Below are 12,395 nucleotides of genomic sequence, written 5' to 3' on the forward strand. Positions count from 1 at the left end.
AGGATCCTGTATGTCTTCATCAATCTCTATAATGTTAAGGAAGCCAGTGCAAGTTGTCCAATATATTCTTCAAAAACTTCACTTCCGAAAATCATTCCAAATACAGTTATAAGGTCCATCATGGAATCTCTGGAAAAATATCAGTGTATTTAGCAGGTTTCTCAATCCATGAAAACATTCTGTTACATTAGATTCATCTTGAAACATCTAAAATAATTATTTTAGTGGATTCCTCATAAATAAAAAAGCCTTAATTGGTTGATATATATTAATACTAATTTTAGGAGTTACGTTATAAACTAATTTTAGGACTTTATTTTACTGTTTGGTATTATTGCAAATTAGCTAGAATTGTTTGTCTTTCCTTTTAGATAATATAGAATCGATCTAGATTTTATGGTATCACATTTCAGTCTTGAAACAGGATCATCCATCTCTTGTTCTGAGGGATGGTAAACAGGTAATCGGATCACGTCCATATAATTCACAAACTGACACAGGAGAAATATCACATGCCGCACCTGCCAATGTAAATGTACACTTAAATAAAAGAATAAAAACAAATGTTACTAAGAAAGATGACAATTTATACAATAGAAATTACCAAAAGATTTCAAAGAATTAAATTTTATTAGAGTTTCTTATAGAAAATGAGCAGATAAAATTAAAATAAGAATAGTAATAGCATAAACAAATCGTTTCTCCTAGATGGTTAACACAGCATCCTTTGAAGGACAAAAACTGGTCTTTGTTCTAAAACGTACTACATCTTTTTACGCTTTAAACATGCAGAAAGAATGTTTTTGAGCTACTCACGCAAAAGAAAAAATAAAAAGAAATTGCACTATCAACTAGCAAGTATGAAGCCAAGTGAGAATAAAGAGTTCCACTACCTTTCTCACAATTTCAGACATGGCATCATACTTTCAGAAGAACATTCAAGAAAAAGTAACTATATAGAATTCAAACCTTAGGTACACCTCTAGATTCAAAATATAACAATTATCGAAATAGAACAGTTTATATATTGGGTATAAGATTGGCTTTTATAATCAGAATCCAGCAAAAAAACGTGACATTTCATTACTATTTAAGTATTTACCCCAAATATGGTATCCCAGGCAGGGCTAAATCTCTGGTAATGATATCTTAAAATCACAAGAAGTACTGGTGCCTTTGCTAAAAACCACCAGTCTTGAATGGAAGGAGGAACTCTCCATTTGTGGTTGTACCTTCTGTAGAATACCCATATCATTAAATTAAGTGATTGTAAATGATAAATAGAAATGAGTGAAAGAAACTAATAAACTTCGACTACTGTAACCATATGCAACAATTAATAGCAGCAGAATAAATTAATAAACATGAAGAACTTAAAGCTACAGAATTATATTTTAAGATACAGAAATGAGAGGTGTGGCCACTAAGAAGTGAACATAACTAATGAATCTTTAGGTTGAAAGTGGATTTTATAGAGAAAAGAGTGAACTAAAAACATAAACTTCTGCCTGTGGATGAGAACATGGATTTAGTACTAACAAATAGGATAAAAGGTCAAGAAATACAACAACTATAATCATCAAAAATTAATTTTATTATAAATACAAGTTGAAATAAAAGTAGAAAAATCCACATCAATAATTTTATACGCCAGTATATACAAAATCAATACCTTCCTCTTAATATAATAGAGAATAAAGAGGTGGGTAGGGGTAAAAAAAAATTTAATAACTTATAAAAACTGCCAACTACTGTGGCTTCATCTTCTTAAGATTATATAATTTTTTTATATATTGGACACAACAGGATACCAAACACTACCAAATATTGAAAGAATAAATTTGATCAATCCCTCTCCAAAAAAAGAGCAAAGAGGATGATAACCTGGAAATAACATCATTAATGGAGCAGACATTTGGATGAGCTTCTCGAATTCTATCAGTGACAACAGCTGCAGAATGAAAATTCACATGTTAGCTTCATTAGAGATGTTATCGATGATTATGTCCCAAAAAAAGATTGCACGAGATTAAATTTAGCCACCAGTTATAACACTCAATATAACTAATATTCATAACAGGACAACTGCCCTCTAGACAGTGATAAATAGCTTGAGTGCATTTAGATGCCAAAAAGGAAATTTAAATTCAACAAATAAAATTAATTCAGACAAAGGAAAACGAAGATTAATTGTTGTTAGTTCATATTTATGTAGAGACTTTGGAATTCTAATCAGACGAGTGATGCCACCAAACACACTGAATGAGAACTTCTAAGATAAGTCAACTTCCTCAACTACCAACAATGATTAGGCAGTCTTCTAACAAATGGTACATAAAGGTTTATATCGGATCTTCCAATGTATGCCTTACAATTAAACGATTGGGAGGTATGCATATTGTGTAGAAAAATTAAAAAATCAAGACACAAAAAAACTAATGCAGTGCCATCAAAAATATGAAAAGAAAAAACATAAAGCACAAAATAAGGAATACAACAAGGGATTTTACATTCTTTTACTTTGTTCGAATTGTACAGTGTTATAATTATTATAAAGTGCATGCTCATACAAAGATACATATGCGCACCTGAAACACCCTTGAAGTCTGATGACTTTGATTCCCGCTGAACATAGACACAACCAAGACACTTATCACAAGAAGTCTGAGGAAACTCTTTCTCCCCTGCCGCCTCTGTGATAACTTGCTTCAATTGCTCTTTAGCTACCTAGTAAAAAGATGAAACACATAATGAAATACAAAATAGAATCACATGACAAATCCTAAACATCAAACAAAACCGATGGTCGGCATTGATAAGAGAACGCGCGAGCATTTAATTACCTTCAAATTGGTTCCGTGTAGAGGCAGAGAGAGTAGGGTTTTGTGAGGCAGAGAGCGGTAGGGTTCATATGGAGGCAGAGAGCGCAAGGGTTCGTGTGAGGCAGATAACGCTAGGTTCGTGTGAGGCAGCGAACGCTAGGGTTTGTGTGAGGCATACATCGCTAGGGTTCGTGTGAGGCAGAGAGCGCTAGGTTCGTGTGGAAGCAGCGAGCGCTAGGGTTCGTGTGAGGCAGACATTGCTAGGGTTTGTGTGAGGCAGAGAGCGCTCGATTCGTGTGGAAGCAGCAAGCACTAGGGTTCGTGTGATGTGAGGCAGAGAGAAGGACGAGAGTGAAAGTGTTAAAGTTAGGGTTCACTTTGGTTTTCAAAATGAAATTAAAAAAAAAATTATTTTCTTAAGTTTTCAAAAAAAATTCATTTTTCAAGTGAAAAACTGAAGGATTTTTAAATCAAGTTAAAAATGTGAATATAGGAATAAAGGAATAAAGCAAGTTTTCAATTCTGAAGGAAAATTATGACAGTTAAAAATGACATAATTTGAAAGATAATTATGGCGGTTAATGAAATGACGTATTATACTGAAATTTGTGGCGGTTATCAATAACCGCCATATTAAAACCGCCACTTTTTACACATTTTTTTGTAGTGTATGTGCATAAGCTTAAATGTTCACTTCTATCCAAAGATGATGTGTCACATTCTTATTGCACATACCTTACTTATAATTGTTCATTATACTTAAATAATTGGTAATTTAACCAAAGTGAAAGCTGATTGTTTAAGTAGAACCTAATCTAGTCTATTATTTTGATGTTATAATAGATTTTATCACAACTTCTGATGTGAATGTAACAACAAGAATACATGATTCTTTGACATTCTCAGGAGCAACTTGAGTTGGTCATGAAATGGCACTTTACTTAGAATTGGATCAATGTTCTAATTCAAGAACTCACCAAGACTTTGCACCAAACAAAACAATTGGAAACAAAGCTGGAAACGGAAATTCAAACGGTAGAAAAGCAAGTAAAACACTAGAAATTAAAAACTACCAAATGAAAATTGAAGAAAAGGAAGAAGGAGCACTTATAGAAGGGAACTTGTTGGATTTGAGACTTGGAAGAACAATTCACGCCACTTAGAGCCTTGATCCAAGATAAGTGAAGGAGTGCCGCCACTTGAAGCTCACCATTGCACACAAGATAAGGCAAAGGAAGAAGAAGACTCAAAACTCACAATTTCTCTCTAAATTTGACTATAGTCTCTCTACTTCAAAATTCCAATCTGAATTTTACAAAGGCAAGCACCTTATTTATAGCCTAAGAGGTGCTGAAAAATAGGTGGGAAAATTCAAATGAAACTCATTTGAAATTCCCACAAAAAACAAGTCACATGGGAGGTGTGACCTTTTTCTACTATGACACCTCCTAAAAACTACACCTACACCCCCCTTATAAGTCACATGGACAATGTGACTCTCTCTAATACATTCACACCTATTTATTTAATATCCACACCTCCTACAAGAGTCATTCAAATGATGCTCTTTTATTTAATGCTTGGCCTTGCCCCTCATGGTTTGGACTTGGGCTTCTTGGGTTTGGGCTTTCTTGGGCTTGGGCTTTGGGCTTGGGCCTCATCTTTTGCAAAGACTAATAAGAAGAACTTTAAATGCTTTGGCCCTTGTCCATTCTTCCTATTAACAACATCTTTTTTATTCTCATCAGCTTCATTATCATAATGGTTCTTACTTATGCCTGCTTTAGATCTAAGTTTCCCTATGTCACTCTAACTTTTTCCTTAACCTAAGTATCTTAATTCGTCGTCTAACCAACCCCTAATATGGAAATTGAGACCTTGACTGGTGAAAATCGGTGAAGGTTTCCTAGTCCACTTCATTATGACTTCTCTTCCTTCTGCGTTTGAAGCCTTCAAAGTCAATTATAATACTCAGAAGGACAAATGGTCCATGAGTGAGTTGATTGCTATGACTGTTCAAGAAGAAGAGCGCCTGAAGCTGGAGAAACCAAATGTTGCTTACCTCGTGGCTACTGAATCAAAGAAGCGGAAGGGCAAATTCCATTGAAAAGGAATCTAATAAGGTCCCTAAAACTTATGCAAGTGCACCCTCCAGCTCTAACAAATCCACTAGCAAGTCCTATTGCAAGTTCTGCCGCAAGGTAGGACTGAAGCAGTCTAAGTGCTCAAGCTTTAAGGAGTGACTAGCTAAGAAAGGTAATCACCTAAATAAGATAATTAAGTCCTTTAATTTAAATGTTCCAACTAATACTTGGTGGTTTGACTCTGGTTCTATGGTTCATGTGACCAATTCAATCCAGGGATTCCTTACAATCCGGAAGCTGGAAAGAAACCAAAGAACACTTAAGATGGGGAATGGACAAGAACTATTTGTCGAAGCTATGGGAACCTTAGAATTGCTTATAAAAACTGTAAAATGTATTAAACCTTTTGATACCTTATATATTCTCGAAATTACTCAGAATCTTGTATCAGGACCAAAGTTAGACATTGATGGTTTTTATGTTTCCCATGGTCATGGCAAACTTACTATTTCTTTAAATTCTCAATTGTTTTGGTACTGGTTTTCTGGATAACGGTCTCTATAAGTTAGAACTAGATGATAGCTTCTCCAAATCTTTGTTATCATATAATATTAATGAGAACTTAACAAAGACCAAGAGAAAACGAGACTTAGAAACTTCATCCATGTTGTGGCATCAACGTTTAGGCCATATTTCACGAGATCGCTTATTTCGACTTGTGAAGGATGAAGTCTTACCATCTCTCGATTTCACTGATTTTGGAACATGTGTCAAATGCCTCAAAGGAAAAATGACATCCACGACTAAGAAAGGTGCCATTAGGAGTTCAAAATTATTAGAACTTATTCATACTGACATTAGTGACCCTTACAGCATCGTTGGAATATCATGACATAATTCATTTATCACTTTTATAGATGATTATTCTCGTTACATGTACTTGTATCTCATTAAGAAAAAATCAGAATCACTTACAACTTTTAAAGATTATAAAACTGAAGTTGAAAAACAACTTGATCTTCAAATAAAAGTTGTGCGATCAGATAGAGGAGGTGAATACTATGGTAGACATACTGATTTGGGACAAGCCCATGGTCCATTTTATGAGTTTTGTAAAAGCCAGGGGATTGTGAACCAATACACCATGCCCGGTACTCCTCAACAAAACGATGTTGCTGAAAGGAGAAACAAGATCCTAATGAACATGGTGCGTAGTATGTTAGCCAACTCCAATTTGCCCTTATTCCTCTGGACCGAGGCATTAAAGCAGCAGTTCATATACTCAATATAGTTCCTTCCAAATCTGTCCCTAAAACTCCTTCTGAACTTTGGACTGGAAGGAAACCGAGTCTTAGATATATGAAAGTATGGGGCTGCCTTGCTGAAGCTAAAGTTTATAACCCTTTCTTAAAGAAGCTTGACATGAAAACAGTAACTTGTCACTTCATCGGGTATCCCGATCACTCAAAGGGTTATAGATTTTATTGTCCTTCCCACGTCACCCGCATTGTAGAAACCAAGCATGCTCATTTCCTAGAGGATTTCAAGATCAGTGGGAGCAGTGACAATCCTTACCTGGATTTACTAGAAGTACAAGAGGCGGGGGGAGATCTACATCGACTACTAATTTGCCTCTGATCATTCCTCTTGTACCCACTCCACGCGTCACTGCACCACCTACTCCACGCTCAGAACCTGATGCTACTCTGAATCCATCCGAGAATGAAGGCACCCTGAACAACAAACATCAGTACAATGCAGAACCCGCTAATCAGCTCAGGAGGTCATCTAGAACTAAAACTGCTACTAATTTTGATGATTATGTAACCTACCTGACTGAAGCAAAAATGGATGCCAAAAGGTATACTGATCCTACCTCTTACAATGAAGCCATTACTAGTGATCAATCTTCTGAATGGAATAATGCCATGCTCGATGAGCTTGACTCCATGAAGAAAAACAATGTTTGGGATCTAGTAGAATTACCCGACGGAGTAAAACCCGTAGGATCTAAATGGGTGTTCAAAACCAAGCTAGATCAGAATGGAAACATTGAACGCTTCAAAACAAGATTGGTTGCAAAAGGGTTCACTCAAAAAGAGGGAATTGATTATCAAGAGACCTTTTCACCTGTCTCTCGAAAAGATTCCTTAAGGATCGTAATGGCCCTCGTAGCTCACTTTGATCTATAGCTACATCAGATGGACGTCAAGACCGCTTTCCTTAACGGCGACTTGTATGAAGACGTGTACATGCAACAACCAGAAGGTTTTAAACCTGAAGGTCAAGAACACCTAATCTGCAAGCTGAAGAAATCCATTTACGGGCTGAAGCAAGCCTCACGGCAGTGGTACATAAAGTTTGATGAAGTTATGAAGAAACAAGGTTTCCTTAAGAATCAAGTGGATCAATGCACCTACCTCAAGATGAGTGGGAGCAACTTTACTATACTTGTCCTTTACGTAGATGACATTCTATTGACAAGTAATAGTATATACATGTTGCATGAGTCAAAGCGCATACTTTCGCATAATTTTGACATGAAGGATCTCGGAGAGGCCGCTTATGTTATTGGCATCGAAATATACCGAGATAGAGCTAAGGGGATTTTGGGATTATCCCAAAGGGCCTACCTTGACCGTGTCCTCACTCGTTATAACATGCAGCATTACTCTCCTTCTGTGGCTCCAGTAATTAAGGGAGATGTTTTCGGTTCTTTTCAATGTCTGAAAACAGAGGCTGAAAAGGAGCAAATGGCGATGATACCTTATGCATCTGTAGTTGGAAGCATTATGTATGCTCAAGTCTGTAATTGTCCGGATATCGCGTACACTGCTGGAATGCTAGGCCGGTATCAATCTAATCCTGGTCTAGATCACTGGAAAGCAGCTAAGAAAGTACTTCGATATCTACAAGGCACAAAAGACTATAAGTTGACCTATAGGAGAAGTGACAGTTTAGAAGTGGTGGGTTATTCTGACTCTGATTTTGCAAAATGCAAAGATGACAAGAAATCCACTTCTGGGTATATCTTTATGTTAGCAGGCGGGCCTATCTCATGGAAGAGTCATAAGCAGCAATTAACAACAACCTCAACAATGATGGCAAAATATGTTGCAGTGTACAATGCAACTTGTCATGGAATGTTGTTGCGAAATCTTATCGCTGGACTCAAAGTCATTAACTCCATTTCCAGGCCATTGAAGCTTTATTGTGATAACTCAGCTGCCGTTAGTTTTTTGAACAATAACAGTTTGAGTGGCGCTGGATTATATCTTGATACAAAGTACTTGTTCGTACGTGAGCAAGTTGAGGAAAATAAGCTTTGTGTTGAGTATATTAGTACTAAAAATATGCTTGCGGATCCGATGACTAAAGGTCTCCCACCTAAAGTATTCGAAGAACATGTTTCGAAGATGGGATTATCTAAAGACCTTATTTAGCATATTTGTACTTACTTATGTTTAATAAAATTTCCTCATTTACCTTGATTTGTGTGTCCTTAAATATGTTTATGCATGCCTAAATATACATAGACACTAACTGTACAAAACAAAGTCTAAAGGGCTTACTTATCAATTGATCCTAAAATTTACTTAAGTTTTAAATTTGTATTGTAGTATGATTAATGGGGGTCTTGAGTTGAATACTGATTCAAAGACTGTATTTCTCTGCTACAATTACAGTTTAGGACTAAAATGAGTATTAAAATCTGGCCAGACTTATCTAATGCTCATAATAAATAATCCTTTGGCCAAGTGGGAGAATGTAAGAATATTATGTGGCACCTCACGATTATTTATCTTATTAATTGATCAATTACCATAATTATCCTATTATATTATTGGTAATTACTTGATGGACGTAATTACTATTATCATAAATAATTAGGGTTTCCCCTTGGGTGTATTATAAATAGAGATTACCAGACAACTAAAGAGACACTCTCATATTCTAACATCACACGGCCAAAACTCATTCCCTAAAGGGATTTTCGAGCCTCTCGTCTCTTTGTCTCTCTACTCACATAATTCCATTCTAAGCGATACACCCTAAAGGGGAACCCGATCAAGATCATGTCTTCATCCCTCAGTCATACGATCACGGGTCTACCAGGGAACCCGATCAAGATCATGTCTTCGTCCCTCAGCCATACGATCACGGGTTTACAAGGTATTATTTAATCATCATTATTCTCGTTTCATTATATGATTGAGGAATCCTAATCCAACAACCAATATATAGATTTTTTTGGTGTACATTTTTTTTTTATAATTCACTACAATAAAATCATGAAATAGAAACCAATTTTATAAACAAAAAATAATATCAGTTGCTATAGTGACTAAATTAGAAACCACTTTCGAGACTAAAAAAAATTAGTTTCTAAATTAGTTTCTATTATTGTTAAATGGTTTCTAAATTGGTATCTAATTAGCAACTAAGGTTTTAACTACCAATTTAGAAACTATTTAACAATAATAGAAACTAATTTAGAAACCAAATTTTTTCAATTTCCAAAATGGTCTCTAATTTAGTCACTATAGCAACGAATTATTTTTTGTTTCTAAAATTAGTTTTTATTTCATGATTCTCTTGTAGTAATTGTATCTTTATTAATATTTAACAATAATAGAAACTAATTTAGAAACCAAATTTTTTCAGTTTCCAAAATGGTCTCTAATTTAGTCACTATAGCAACTAATTATTTTTTGTTTCTAAAATTAGTTTTTATTTCATGATTTTCTTGTAGTGATTGTATCTTGATTAATATATTTTTTTACAGTTAATGAAGATGAATATTTTTGGTCTGATGTAGTCACTACAAGAAAATCATGAAATAGAAACCAATTTTTAGAAACCAAAATAATTAGTTGCAATAGTAACTAAATTAGAGACCATTTTAGAAACTGAAAAGAAATTTGGTTTCTAAATTAGTTTCTATTATTGTTAAATAGTTTCTAAATTGGTATCTAATTAGCAACCAAGGTTTTAGAGACTAAATTTAGAAACTAAATAATTGGTGTCTAAACCTTTAGTTGCTAATTAAATACCAATTTAGAAATTATTTAACAATAATAGAAAATAATAGAAACTAATCTAGAAACCAATTTTTTTTTAGTTTCTAAAATGGTCTCTATTTTAGTTCCTATTGTAACTAATTATTTTGGTCTCTAAAAATTGGTTTCTATTTCATGATTTTCTTGTAGTGAGTGCATCAAATGGAGCACACGTAATTGCTCGAAATCGCAATGGAGAAAGGGAGGTTCTGATGAACCCTAATTGCATATGAAAAAGAGAAAATGACTTAAGCATAAAAGAGAGAAAAGCAAAGAAAAGAAAATACAAAAGAAATTCTTATTTACTTGTGTTTTAGAGAGTAATATACATGGTGTATATATAAGAAAAAGACTAAGACCTAGCTGAAACAGAAAAGGAAAGTTAGGTCAAACAAACAAAGTCCAATAACTTAAAACAGAAAAACTAAATATATTAACATATTTCATTTTATTATTTTATTTTTTAAATTTTAAAATCATGTAAGAGGAATTCTGCCATTTTATCATTGAGCACTTTTGATTTCGTTAACCTCTTATTCCTCCTTTAACTCATTATTTTAAGTGTATAAGGCACAACTTTCTTGGGAGAGTTTTTTTAAGAGAATAAGAAGAAGGCAACAACAGTAGAAAGAGAGAGTATACCCTTGTCTAGTTCCCACACCCAATCCCACATATGAAAGAAAATAACTTTCATCTCCAGTCACTCTCCGCTGCTCCACTCCACTCCGACAGAATTTGAAACAATGAGTGTACCATACATAGTTCACACCACAATCATCTCTAAAAGTGGGTGAACATATCCTTTAAGAGGAAGATCGTTCAAGATCTCCCTTGTGTTGCTCGCAGTTGAAGAAATTGAAGAGGAGAACGAGAGAAAATCATGGTATCACAAGTTTCAACACATCCATTTTTCTGGATTGGAAGTGGAAGAAGATTGAACTGGTGAGAGATTTAGAGATTAAACTTTAATCTCTTGATTTGTGGAGTTGGTTTTGTTGAATTGCTTTTGTATGTTTAGTTTTGGTAAACTAGAATTTGGAAAGAGAATCATGTTTCTTGCAAAGTTTTATGTGATAGATATAAATACGGATAAAAAAAAATCCAAATACACAAGGGCATGAATGCTTGTGATCCCTCTAGTATATATTAAGAGGATTCTTCCTCGTAACTTTTTTTCAGAGTACACAAATCTTTTTCAATTTTATCCTTATTAATATATCTCATTTTATTATTTTTTAAAAATTACGAGAATGAACATTTCGTCATTTCATATGAATAACTTCAAAATAATTTTATTTTATTTTATTTTTTAAATTAATGTTAAGAGATAGTTTTTACATGCAAACGAAAGGCATAACCTTTATGGGAGATTTTTTTAGGGGATAAGAAGAAGACAACGACAAAAGAAAGAGAGAGAACACCTTCGTCTTCATTATTTCCTTTTACATATTATTTTTTGTTTTTCAATTTCGTATCCAAGATTATTTTGATATATGCAGCCTCAGATTATTACAGTGATTTTGAAAGTCCATTTGCATTGCAAAGTTTGCGAGTAGAAAATCAAGACGAGTATGAAAAAAATAAAATATTTGTGTAACATTTTTTGTGTACTAACATTAAATTTCTATAATTGCAAAAATCAATCAAAATAAAAATTTATGAATTTATGAAATAAAAAATATGGATACACATAACACAACATCTATGTTTTCACTACTATATATAATGACAAAAGATACACTTATTATAGATGTATAGAAAATTGAGTAAAAATTATCTTAGTAAGTTTGCAAGTTAAGTTATCCATGGTGGAGATGTAAGCAAAATGAGAAATAAAAAATAGTAATTTCATAACCTATTATATTATTATATATAATAGATATTAACATTAGTGATTGAGATTTTTCTATATATATAATATTTTAAGTGGTGAAGGTTGTCTTCAAGGTTCATGTCATGTCTTTATTTTGATGTAGACTTTGTATGTTCAATTAATTAACGATGATATAGTTTGTGCATAGTTCATATAAATATAACGTAACATTATAATAAATAAATAAATATAATGTAACATTATAATAAATAAATAAATATTTTAAAATATAAATTATATTATAATTGAAATTATCATAAATAAATATTATTAAATATATAGATATATTTTGGATTTAATAATTTATATTGATGTAAATTTACTTTTAATTAGAAAATAATTGTTGAAATATATCTATCTTGGATTCAACTTGGTGATGGTTGGGGCCTTTAAGTCAAGTCATTGTTTTTTTTTATTTTTGTCTTTGTATGCTTAATTAACTACTAATATTTATTTTAAACATCTAAAATAGATAATCAATAAATATTTTTAACGTATGTATTTTTTAATATGATTAAAATTAATGAAAAATATTTTTTTTTAAATATATGAATTA

The 12,395-nt window shown here is 33.2% G+C and overlaps 1 long non-coding RNA gene across 1 annotated transcript; it reads right to left on the reverse strand.

The window, feature by feature from the left end:
- Window positions 1-422: 422 nt before the first annotated feature.
- LOC137826150 (uncharacterized) lies at window positions 423-3,139 on the reverse strand. The gene is made up of 5 exons (XR_011083417.1): window positions 2,844-3,139; window positions 2,589-2,727; window positions 1,885-1,951; window positions 1,103-1,235; window positions 423-521 (listed from the first exon to the last, which is right to left on the reverse strand). It is a non-coding gene; the product is annotated as an uncharacterized lncRNA (long non-coding RNA).
- Window positions 3,140-12,395: the final 9,256 nt, after the last annotated feature.

The sequence above is a fragment of the Phaseolus vulgaris genome, chromosome 8 (genome assembly GCF_000499845.2).
Source record: "Phaseolus vulgaris cultivar G19833 chromosome 8, P. vulgaris v2.0, whole genome shotgun sequence".
Classification (NCBI taxonomy): Eukaryota; Viridiplantae; Streptophyta; class Magnoliopsida; order Fabales; family Fabaceae; genus Phaseolus; species Phaseolus vulgaris.